This window comes from Mobula hypostoma, chromosome 2 (assembly GCF_963921235.1).
Source record: "Mobula hypostoma chromosome 2, sMobHyp1.1, whole genome shotgun sequence".
Taxonomy (NCBI): domain Eukaryota; kingdom Metazoa; phylum Chordata; class Chondrichthyes; order Myliobatiformes; family Myliobatidae; genus Mobula; species Mobula hypostoma.
The window spans coordinates 199246326-199259102 of record NC_086098.1 but is presented as its reverse complement, the minus strand read 5'-3'; the positions used below and the strand labels follow the sequence as shown (position 1 = coordinate 199259102).

At 43.1% G+C, this 12777-nt stretch overlaps 1 protein-coding gene across 6 annotated transcripts in view; it reads right to left on the bottom strand.

The window, feature by feature from the left end:
* The window catches only part of arfgap1 (ADP-ribosylation factor GTPase activating protein 1), a 51169-nt gene extending 44198 nt beyond the window's left edge, over positions 1–6971 (bottom strand). For 5 of the 6 annotated variants that reach the window (XM_063041378.1, XM_063041380.1, XM_063041381.1 and 2 more), the window contains exon 1: positions 6811–6971. The gene's annotated coding sequence lies outside the window, so the exon portion shown is untranslated. The remainder of the gene's footprint in view (positions 1–6810) is intronic. The other variant, XM_063041379.1, reaches the window with a different exon arrangement.
* Between the last annotated feature and the right edge of the window lie 5806 nt (positions 6972–12777).

Sequence of the window (12777 nt, the reverse complement as noted above, 5' to 3'; positions counted from 1 at the left end):
GTGATGCTGAGGCTTTATAAGGCACTGCTGAGACCTTACCTTGAGTATTGTGAATAGTTTTGGACTCCTCATCTAAGAAAATATGTGCTGGCAATGGCGAGCATTCAGAGGATGATTTAAGGAATTAAAGGTTATCATATGAGGGACATTTGATAACTCTGGGTCTGTACTCGCTGGAATTTAGAAGGATGAGGGCGATCTCAGTTAAACCTTCTGAATGTTGAAAGGCCTAGACAGGATAGATGTGGAAAGGATGTTTCGCATAGTGGGGGAGTCTAGAACATGAGGGCATAGCCTCAGGATAGAAAAGCATCCATGTAAAAAAAGAGATATGAAGAAATTTCTTTAGCCTGAGGGTGGTGAATTTGTGGAATTTATTACCACAAGCAGCTGTGGAGGCCAGGTCATTGGGTGCACTTAAGGCAGAGCTCGACAGGTACTTGAATGGACACGGCATCAAAGGTTACGGGGAGAAGGCTGGAGAGTGGGGCTGAAGAGGGCAGCAAGCAAAAAAGACCAGCCATGATTGAATGGCGGGACAGACTTGATGGACAAAATGACCTAATTCTGCTCTTAATTTAAAAAAAGGCTGCAGAGGTTTTCAACTCAGCCAGCTCCATCATAGGCATGCCCTCCCCAGCCATGAAAGACTTTTTCAAGAAGTGGTGCAACAAGTGGTGGATATTCAACATGCAGGACTACCATTGAGAGGAAGCACAGGATCCTAAAGACCCACACTGAGGCATTCATCAGACCGCACTAGGAGTACTGAGCAATTTTGGGCTACTTATCTAAGAAAGGATATACTGGCATTGGTGAGGATCCAAATGAAGTTCACAAGAACAATCGCAGAAAAGAAAGAGTTAACATATAAGGAGCATTTGGGGGGGGTGCGGGAATCAAGGCATAGCTTCAAAATAGAAATATGTCTCTTTAAAACAGAAATGAGGAACATCTTTAGCCAGAGGGGGGTGAATCTGTGGAATTTGTTGTCACAGGCAGCTTTGGAAGCTAAAGCACTGGGTATATTTAAAGCAGAGGTTGATGTTTTCTTGATTACTAAGGGTATCAAAGGTTACAGGCAGGAGAATATGGTTAAGGGGTAATAAATCAGCCATGATGGAATAGCAGAGCAGACTCATTGGGCCAAATGACCTAATTCTACTCTTATGTCTTATCAACAATTCAAGAACAATTTATTCCCCTCTCACACTAGATTTCTGAATGGCCCTCACTATTCATTTTCTTTTACACTATCTATTTTTGCACTTTATAGCAAGTTTTTATGTTTTTGCACCGTGCTGCTGCCACAAACAACAAATTTCACCTCATACAACTCAGTGACAATAAATCTGATTCTGACTCTGGGGAAAAATATTAAATGTTTCAAAATAAAAATAAAAGGATTTTATTTTGAAACATTTGACTAATCACATCAAGTTTTGCTTTGGCCCTGTACCTCCACACTTAATCTACATAACATTACCTGAGGATAAATCCCAAAAACACTCAAGGTCATGCATCTTGCAACACTACTCTTCAATGCACAATCACCACTACACCAATCTTACCTAAAACATTAAATTTATCAAATTCTACAATGGCATGACTGACACTAACCAACAAGTACTTCTATCTGAAGCTTCATACTTATCTCCTAATTCTATCCTGATCCCTGGTTTGCTCCTCTAGCAAACCAAACACTGCTCGAGACAGAGTCATGTTTCAACCTCCATATCCCATCCATTATTAACATTATTTAGTTACTCTCCTGTATCCATTCAATACCTTTGACAACAACTGCAGAAGCCTGAACATAACACAATGATCTTCCTACCTTCTTAGGACATCCCTCTCCTCCTTTTCAAATTTGTGAAGCATTAAACCTGAAAATTCCCTTATTTCTAGAAATCAACCTTTAATTCCAATGTTATTGGATATTTCAACAAAATTTTCAAACCTGCATTTAATTATCTTAACACGAGGAAATCTGCAGATGCTGGAAATCCAAGCAACACACATAAAATGCTGGTGGAATGCAGCAGACCAGGCAGCACCTATAGGAAGAAGTACAGTCAACGTTTCGGGCTGAGACCCTTTGTCAGGACTAACTGAAAGAAGAGATAGTAAGAGATTTGAAAGGGGGAGGGGAAGGGATACAAGGCTGGAGAAGGGAGAAGATCATGGGACGGGAGACCGAGGGAGAAAGAAAGGGGGAGGGGAGCCCAGAGGAAGAAGGAGATCAGGCAAGGAGTGATAGTGAGTGGGACAGAGGGAGAGAAAAGACAGAGAAAAAGGGAAAAAATAAAAAATAGTAAATAAATAAGAGATGGGGTAAATAAGAGGAGGTATCCGTGAGTTGTCGTTGTGCTTCAGCAAGGTAGAGGTCAGTACGCCAGACTACAACAGTACCCCCCTTATCGGCGGGTGTCACCTTATCACCAGAGCGGGGTGTCCATGAAGAGGAGGGTTGAAGACGGGAGAAGGGGGTCATTGGTGGGGGTGGGAGAGTCCTTGTCGAAGAAGCGGGCTTGAAGACGGAGCAGGCGGAAGAAGAGTTCAGCGTCATGGTGCATGCAGAACTCGCTGAGGTGTGAGCAAAGGGGGACAAAGGTAAGGCCCTTAACGAGGACAGAGCGCTCTGTCTCAGAGAGTTGAAGGTTGGAGAGGATGGTAAAGACCCAGCACGGATGAGAGCTGGGATCAGAGGGGGGAGAGAGGCTGGTGGTATCAGTGGAGAGGGGAGGGTTGGGGTGAGAGGAAGATGGAGCCTCTGAGGGCCCAGGAGCTGACGGTGGGATCTGAGGGAGACGGAGTTGCAGAGTGGTGACTTCTCTAACATCCATTACTGCCCCTCCTCCCCTTATTACCCATCCCTTATTTATTTACTATTTTTTACTTTTTCCCTTTTTTTCTCTCTTTTCTCTCCCTCTATCCTCTCACTATCACTCCTTGCCTGATCTCCATCTTCCTCTGGGCTCCCCTCCCCCTTTCTTTCTCCCTCAGCCTCCTGTCCCATGATCCTCTCCCTTCTCCAGCCTTGTATCCCTTTTGCCAATCAACTTTCCAGCTCTTAGCTCCATCCCTCCCCCTCCTGTCTTCTCCTATCATTTCGGATCTCCCCCTCCCCCTTTCAAATCTCTTCTTTCAGTTAGTCCTGACGAAGGGTCTCAGCCCGAAACGTCGACTGTACTTCTCCTATAGATGCTGCCTGGCCTGCTGCATTCTACCAGCATTTTATGTGTGTTGCTTTAATTATCTTACCTTTTTCCCTTTCTTTGGTCACAACTAATACTTTCTCCTCTTACTGCAAGCTAAGGGGACACTGCTACATGAAAGATTCTTTACAATTCCAGGTTTCCATTTAATGTGGCAAAGTTGCTCCCAGTTTGATGACCTTCCAAAGTCCTCCTCAAACAAATAGAAATCCAAATCTATATAGGAACAGCTGTCCCACAGAATAATTAAGTGCAATACAGTATATAGGGGATAATTTTGAGAGTACACCTTCGTGGAGAAATGGCAAATGGAGTCTAATACGCACTAATGCGAGGTGTTGCATTTTTGGAAATTAGGTGCAAAAGGAAGTTATACAGTAAATGGTAGGACACTTTTAAGCATTGATGTACAGAGAGGTTTTGAGATGTAAGTCCATAACTCCCGGGAAGTGGATAGGGTGGTAAAGAAGGTGTACGACACACTTGCCTCCATCACTCTGAGCTTTGAGTATAAAAGTCAGGAAGTCATGCTGCAGCCATATAAAACGTTAGTCAGGTCACAGTTAATTGTTCAGGTCACCACACTACAGGCCACATCTGGAGGCTTTGTAGAGGGTGCAGAAGAGATATACAAGGATGCTGCTTGGATTAGACAGTATTAGCTCTAAAGAGAGATTGGACATACTTGGATTGCTTTCACTGGAGCAGAGGCTGCACCCTTACATAATAGAAGTATATACTATATAGTTATGAGAGGCATAGATAAGATAGTTTGCCAATCATGAAAATGTCAAATACTAAATGGCATAGGTTTCAGATGAGAATGACAAAAGTTTAAAGGAGATCTGATGCAAATGTTTTTTTAAAGAATGGTAGATGCTTAGAATGTGTTGATGGGGAGGTGGTAAAAGAAGATATGATAGCAAGTTTATGTGACATTTAGACAGACATTACAAGCAATGAATAGAAGCACATTCAAGCAAAAGGGATTACTTTGGGATTACGGTCAGCAACAGAAGGGCTTGTTACTGTGCTGAGCAATGCTGCTTGAAGTGCAATTATGCCATACCCCATCAAATCCCTGCCCCAACAGCAAAACAAGCACACTAGAGGTGATACTACAATGGCATACAAACAGGACAAGCAGCTTAAGAATCCCCAAGAAATGACTCCAGACCCATGACATCAGGTAAGTTTTGGACTAGGAAATCTGTATGATTCAATGTTCCTCCAGAATAGGAGCACCAGGACTGGGAAAGTTGACAAATTCCTGAAGAACACATACCAGATTGGGTCTGCTGCAGGTGTTAAGCAAAATACAAGGGATTGAGCTATTTGACCTTACTCCACATGAATCTATCTGTTCTAGATGCATTTGGCCACATCTGCATTGCTATTCTTGGCAGAGAGAGTCACATGTGCTCACAAGGACGACGTTTTTTATTGTATTGTATAGCGCCAATCATATAAATGGACAACAGCTGTGGCAGCTCTGAACCGGGCACTCATAATGTACTGTGGACAATCAGTCACAGAAAAAATACGCCACCACAATTTGTCACCTCGTGGTCCAAGTATCCTTCTGTTACCATCATAAGCAAGCTCTGTCATCAAGTGTCTGCTTAGAGTTCAGTAGGGCATGCTAGGAGCAGCACCAGGTATGCCAAACCCAAGATGCTATCCTGGCAAAGCTCCAACACCTGCTACAAGTGTATCAGGCAAAATACAGCTAAGCAAATCTAAACTTTCTGCCACATCTGGTCACGATTTTCACAAATGGTTAAACAGGTAGTGAGAGGTAATTCCAAGAACATCCAGATGAGGGTGCTGACACAAATGTCAACTATCCTTTTTCCTCAATAGATGCTGCCTAACCTGCTGAGTTCCTCCAGCACTTAAGTGCGCTTGCCCATGAACATCACTGTCCTTAATGGCAAAGCCCAGCATCGTACCATGTGAACTACAAAAGTGAAGCATTCAGAGTCATGCTGAACCAAAAATGGAGCATAGATTATTCATTTCAGTTGCCTGCTGTTATCCCCAAGAAGCCAATTCAATTCACTTAAAGTGATGTCAAGCAGCAGCTCATAGGACTGGATATAGCAAGTCTGATGTGATCAAAGTGCACCCAAGTTTGTATTACTAAAGACTTACAAAATCTAGAACTAACTGCTCCTCATGGTTCATCTGCTGGGTTGGAAGACTGTGGGAAAACTGCCCAAATTTATCTTACCCATAAAAGGCTGGACAAATTTAGTTAATCTAGTTTCTATTATCAGCAAAGTGATGGGAGGTGTCATTGTCAGTGCTATCAAGCAGCAATTACTCTTCATACTTAAACATGGAATAAGTCACAAGTGTGGCAGAATACCCCCTACTTGTCTAGATGAGTATAGATGCAACAACTTTCAAATTCAACACCATCAAGGACAAAGAAGTCATCGTGATGGGCATCGCATTTCCAACTTCCAATAACACACATAATTGAAGCCTGTACTATTTCTACAAAACATACAGCTACTGGTAGCCAAAGAAAAAGTACCTCCTACTCATATCCATCCCAATAATATCTCGCAAATGTATAGGTATATTAACTTCAGAAACGAACATCCACACGAGAATACCACCATCTACAAGTCATTTTATATGTTACAGACCATTCTGACTTGGAAATATCTTCATATTTACCCTTTCGTGCTCCCTCGGGATTTTATCCTTCAAAAGATCGTCCCACACTCTTTAAAACGCTAGAGAATGAAAATCTAGTTTTAAGGCACGAGTGATACGATAACCCTTCAAAAGGGACGGGGCAATAAATGTCGGCGTTGCCGGTAACGCACAGATCCTGAAATATAACACGTATTAAGGAGGCAAGCACGAGGAATTCTGCAGATGCTGGAAATTCAAGCAACACACATCAAAGTTGCTGGTGAACGCAGCAGGCCAGGCAGCATCTCTAGGAAGAGGTACAGTCGACGTTTCAGGCCGAGACCCTTCGTCAGGACTAACTGAAGGAACAGCTAGTCATTAAGGATAGGCAGTTTTCTTGATTTAAGGTTCAACAATAACAGAAAATGAACTACACATGTACGTTTCACCTTGGTGGTAAAGGATTAATTCTGCCATCTCCAGAATATATTATACGAAGCAAAGTAGATTACCTCTGACAGTAAATTAAATTGCCGGCTAGGAGACACAGTGGGTTGGTTTCTCTTTCAAAACTGAAAAGAGAAAACAACTGAGAAACTTATGTAAAATTGAAATTTCAGAAATATGCTGAAGATCACTGCAGCCACCTAGTACTGATCAACTTCTCCGGAATAGTGAGTTAGGGTCAGGATTTTACTACTACAGGCGGCGACTACCCAGGACAAGCCGACCACCACAACCAAACTTAACAGTTGTCATCGCAAATTGACAAGCATTGTGAACCAATCAGAAATGCTACTGCCCTTCTTATGCCAATCAAATGTCAGCGAGGAGGTGGGGCTTTACCACGACCACCATCGCGTTAGGTTGGACGGATCACTACCGGCATTTATTCCAACTCATCGACAAGATACATAACACGAAAAACAAAATGTCCATTCACCTCTCAAATATCAGCACTCTCGGCAGCGCCAGGTTCTGGAATGAACCCGTTGTTTCAGATTCGAAACTATGATTGAAATCGTCTTCTTAATTCAGGAGATTTGACACGGCCGCCATCACTTGCTGGCCGCTGCCATCTTTGACGACGTTGCACTTACAGAGGCTCTCGGGTAAGTGTGAGGCGATGATGCTGGTGGGAGGGGTAGTGTATGATGAACAGCCACGTCATTACTCCCCAATCCCTCAAATTCCCCGTTTCTTTGTCCTCTATCTTCCTGTTCCAACAATAGCTTCACTTGCCCAATGTGGTTTAATAACGACATTAGTTTCAGAATCCATGAGAGAACCCATTTAAAGATGGTCGTCAAATTGTTATGCACTGTGCTTGAAAGCTTTGAGGATTAACTGGCACTGAAATTTTTTTAATCCTTAATACTGTACTCTGTGCAATTTTACTTGGAATGGAATAATCAGTCTATATGACACCCAAGCAAAAGCTTTTCACTTTATCTTGGTATATGTGACAATAGTAAACCAATTGCCAAATTATTTAAGAACGATATGTATACAAAATAATAGTAATACATTTTGCTGATGCATGGTGGCAGAAGATGGACTTGTGATTGTATCATAAACGCCTCTTACTCTGGGTGTTAGCAAAAAAATAACGTGAAGGGGAATGTGAAGAATTTGTCCCTCATTCTAGTTCATGTTCTCATGATTCTCTGCCTTTCATTCCACTATTGATTCATTTGTCTTCTCTTCCTCCCCGCTCAAGAAAAGACTGCAGTGTTTGAAGAGAAGTTAAGGAACCAGAAAAAAATACTAAAAAATGTAGCTCTGGCTCATCCATCAACAAGTCCAAGATAATTTCTATTGCATCATGGTCAAGGATAGATCCAACTATGGTTACGTCCATACCTCAGTTGCAATAATTAGAGGAATGAATGACACAGAGTGAACCAGGCCTTTTTAGTGCACAATTGTGAGTGGTCAAATTGTGACAGCAGCAGCTCCTTATATTAGTTATAGATGGTGACAGTAAAAGATCAGAAGAAGAAAGATACAAATTGACAAAGAGGTAAGGTTAAGGCAGTTCTAAAGTGGCATCATCAGGGAATGTTGAAGTGAAGCACAAGGAGTGAGTCTAGGAAAAACAAAGTAAAAGCTGACTGCTATTGTAGATTCAAGGTGCAGTGTCTGCAACGTTAGAGTCCATGTCAAGAATATATTAGTCATCTAACCAATTCCTGTTATCCACTTAATGGGTCTTTCTGTTTTCATTCTTCTGTACTTTTTATCTTTCTTTAAATAAATATATTATTAATACATTCCCATTTTAATAGCAGGCTACGTGGAGAACAGTGAACAAATCTGGCTTGGAAGATATGCCATATTAATCGCACATGCTATTATTGATGTGCAAATCAATCAGTAAATTCTGAGTACTAAGAGATGCATCAAGCTGTGAATTTCCAGAATTTGCATACAAATTTAAATTGGCTCAGCATTTGCTTTTTATTGATAAGATCTCACACTTAGTCATCAATTATTTTCAAGAACTGGCTGGATGTTCACATTAATTGATCATTAAATGTCTTGGAAGATGAGAACTGGAAGTAAGACTGCACCCCTCAACCTCCTGTTTCTACCTTCCACCCAAAATCTACAAACCTGCTGTCCAGGTAGACCCATTGTTTCAGCTTGTTCCTGCCCAACAGAACTCATGTCTGCATGCCTTGACTCTGTTTTATCCCCCCTGGTAAAGTCCCTTCCCATCTACATCTGTGACACCTCACATGCTCTTGATCTTTTCAAGGATTTCAGGTTCCCTGGCGACCATCGTCTTATTTTTACTATGGACGTCCAGTCCTAAAACACCTCTGTTCCCCACTAGGAAGGCCTCAAAGCTCTCCGTTTCTTTCTGGACACCAAAACCAACCAGTTCCCCACCCCCACCCCACCACGCTCCTCCGCCTAGCGGAACTTGTCCTCACCCTAAGTAATTTCTCCTTTGGGTCCTCCAACATCCTCCAAAAAAAAAGAGGTAGACATGGGCACTCGCATGGATCTCAGCTATGCCTGCCTGTTTATTGTCTGCGTGGAGCAGTCTATGTTTCAAGCCTACCCTGGTGACCGTCCCGCACTTTTCCTATGCTACATCAATGACTGCATTGCTGCGGCTTCCTGCACCCTTGCTGAACTTGTCGATTTCATCCACTTTGTCTTCAACTTCCACCCTGCCCTCAAATTCACCTAGTCCATTTCTGACACTTCCCTTCTCTTTCTCGATCTCATTATCTCTAGCTCCAGAGACAACTTATCCACCAATGTCTATTATAAACCAACGGACTCTCACAGCTACCCAGACGATACCTCGTCCCACCCTGCTACTTATAAAAACGCCATCCTCTTCTCTCAATTCCTCCGTCTCCACCGCATCTGCTCTCAGGATGAGACTTTTCATTCTAGAATGAAGGAAATGCCCTCCTTTTTCAAAGAAAGCTTCCTTTCCTCCACCATCAACACTGCCGTCAACTGCATCTCTTCTGTTTCACACACGGCTGCTCTTACCGCATCCTCCTGCCACGCTACCGGGGATAGGGTTCCTCTTGTCCTCACCTACCACCCCACCAGCCTCCGCATCCAGCACACAATTCTCCAAAACTTCCGCCACCTCCAACTAGATCCCACATCTTTCCCTCCCCCCTCGCCCCATTTTCTGTTTTCTGCAGGGATCGCTCCCTACGCAAATCCCTTGTCCGTTAGTCCCTCCCCACTGATCTCCCTCCTGGCACTTATCCTTGCAAGCAGAACAAGTGCTACACCTGCCCCTACACCTCCTCCCTCACTACCATTCAGGGCCCCCAAATAGTCCTTCCAGGTGAGGCGACACTTCACCTGTGAGTCTGTTGGAGTCATATACTGTGTTCAGTGCTCCCAGTGTCGCCTCTTGTGTATCGGTGAGACCCGATGTAGCTTGGGAGACCACTTCTACGAGCATCTACTCTCCATCCACCAGAGCAAGTGGAATCTCCCTGTGATTCCACTTCCCATTCCCATTCTGTTATGTCCATCCATGACCTCCTCCACTATTGGGATAAGGCCACACTTAATTTGGAGGAACAACACCTTATATTCCATTTGGGTAGCCTCCATCCTGAAGGCATGAACAGTGATTTCTCAAACTTCCAGTAACGTATCCACTCTCCCCCCCTCCCCCACCCTTCACCATTTCCCATCCCCTTGTCCCTCTCTCATGTTATCTCCTTTGTCCACCCATCACTTCCATCTGGTCCTCCTCCCCGCCACCACCCCCCCCCCCCGTCTTTTTTGTTTCTTCCTTGGCCTTCTGTCTCTTTCATTAATCAATTTCCTAGCTCTTAGCTACATCCGTCCCCCTCCAAGTTTCACCTATTGCTTGGCATTTTTCTATCCCCTCCCCCCACCTTTCAAATCTACTCCTCAGTTTTTTTTCTCCAGTCCTGCTGAAGGGTTTTGGCCCTAAACGCCGACTGTACTTTTTTCCATATATACTGCCTGGCCTGCTGAGTTCCTGCAGCATTTTGTGTGTGTTGCTTGCATTTCCAGCATCTGTAGGTTTTCTCTTGTTTTTCTAAAATTTTTTTTTAGCACTGACAGTGATGTCACAAATGGAAAATTGTACCAGACACTGGAAAGTTTCCCAGGTGATGAGCAGGTCTCTGAGCAGCACAGACTGTTCTGAGAAGTGACCTCACATATGTAATGAGCGGAAGTTAATACAAACAGAAACATTCTGGATACAGTGAAAAATGAAGATCTTGTTCATGTATTGTCAGCATCAGAGTGAATACATGCCGCTTAACAGTATGCTGATCATGAAACAAGCAAAGGTGTATCACGATGAACTGAAAACTGAAGGTAATCGTGAATACTCAGCAGGCAGGTTGCAGAAATTTAAGAAAAAGCACAGCATTCAATTTTTAAAGTTTTGCTGTTGAAACACCAGAACAATTCTATAATCCTGATTGTTTTTTGTGGAGTCCTAGTCATAGAAAAGCACAGAAATGAGCCCTTTGGCTCACCTAGTTGTTGCCAAACCATTTAAAATGCCTACTCCCATCAACCTGCACCCAGACCATAGCCCTCCTTACACCTACCATCTATGTACCTGATGCACCTTCAATTACTCCAAAAGACTGGAAGTAGGGTAAATACTGAAAGGCTTTTATTCGCAGTAAAATGTGACCTCCATGCTGAGTGTCTGCCCCTGGGCTGAGGAGGAGGATCAATGGCGAAATCGCCTTTATTCAGGGTTCTGTGGGAGGAGTCACAGGGGCAGTCAGCAGAGGAGGTAACCCAGTTACAACATATATATATGGTTTACCACAGTAGCTATCAAAACTTCTTTTAAACTTTGAAGTTGAGATGTCATGCACCTCTTGCGCTGGCACTCTCATGAGCTTCTGAGTGAAGAAGTTTCCCCTCATGTTCCCTTTAAACATTACACCTTTCACCCTTAACTCATGGCCTCCAGTCGTAATCCCACCCAAACTCAATGGAAAAAGTCTGTTTGTATTTACCTTCTCTGTACACCCTCATAATTTTGTATACCTTCATCAAATCTCCCCTTAATCTTCTATGTTCAATGGAGTAAAGTCCTAATTTTTTCAACCTTTCCTTATGACTCAGGTCATTCAGTCCCAGCAGCATCCTTGTAAATTTTCTCTGTACTCTTTCAACTTTATTTACATCCTTCCTGTAGGTAGAGGACCATAACTGTACACATTACTCCAAATTAGGCCTCACCAATGTCTTATACAACTTCAACATAATACCCCATCTCCTGTACTCAATATCTGTTGAAAACCAAGATTCCCTAAATCTGTTATCTTTACCTTTTATTCTGAGAGGTATGTACAAGCTTTGTACTCTCAAAATTTCACTTTTGAAGGCCTCCCACTTACCAAGTACACCTTTGGAGAAAAAAGCCTGTCCTAAGTCCATATTTGCAAGATGCTTTCTGATACCATCAAAATTGGCCTTTCTCCAATTTAGGATCTCAACCTGCAGATCAGACCTACCTTTTTGCACAATAACTCTGAAACTAATGGCATTGTGGTCACTAGTTGCAAAGTGCTCCCCTACACAAAATTTTGTCACCTACCCTGTCTCATTCTCTAATATCATACAAGTATCACACTGTCTCTCATTGGGACTTCTATGTACTGATTAAGGAAACTTTCCTGAACAGATTTGACCATCTCTATCCTTTTACAGTATGGGACTCCCAGTCAATATGTGGAAAGTTAAAATCACCTAGTATAACATCCTTATGTTTCTTGCATCAATCTGCAATCTCTCTACAAATTTATTCCTCTAAATCCTGTGGATTGGTGGGTGGTCTATAATATAGCGCCATTAACATGGTCATACCTTTTTTTATTTCCTCATTTCCACCTATAAAGCTTCACTAGACAAGTTCTTCAGTCTGTCCTGACTGAGCACAGACATGGCATTTTCCCTGACTAGTAACGCCACCACCCCCCCAATCCCTTCCGCGCAATCACATCTAAAGTAACAAAACCCCAGAACATTGAGCTGCCAGTCCTGCTCCTCCTGCAACCAAGTCTAACTAAAGGCTACAATATCATAATTTCATGTGTTGATCCATGTCCTGAGCCCATCTGCCTTTCCTGTAATAATTGTTTCATTGCAATATACACAGCTCAGAACATTAGTCACACCGTGCTCAATCTTTTGACCCCTGACTTTGTCTGAGGTCTTAACAATAACTGTCTCTACAACCTCTCCACTCTGGATCCCATTCCCCTGCATCTCCAGTTAAGCATCCTCCTCTCTGCCCTCCCCGCCCCCACCAGCGTGCAAACCTTCCTACCTGGATATAAGTTCCCCTCCAGTTCAGGTGCAGACTATCTCTTCTGTACAGCTCCCACCTTCCCTGGAAGAGAGCCCAATGGTCCAA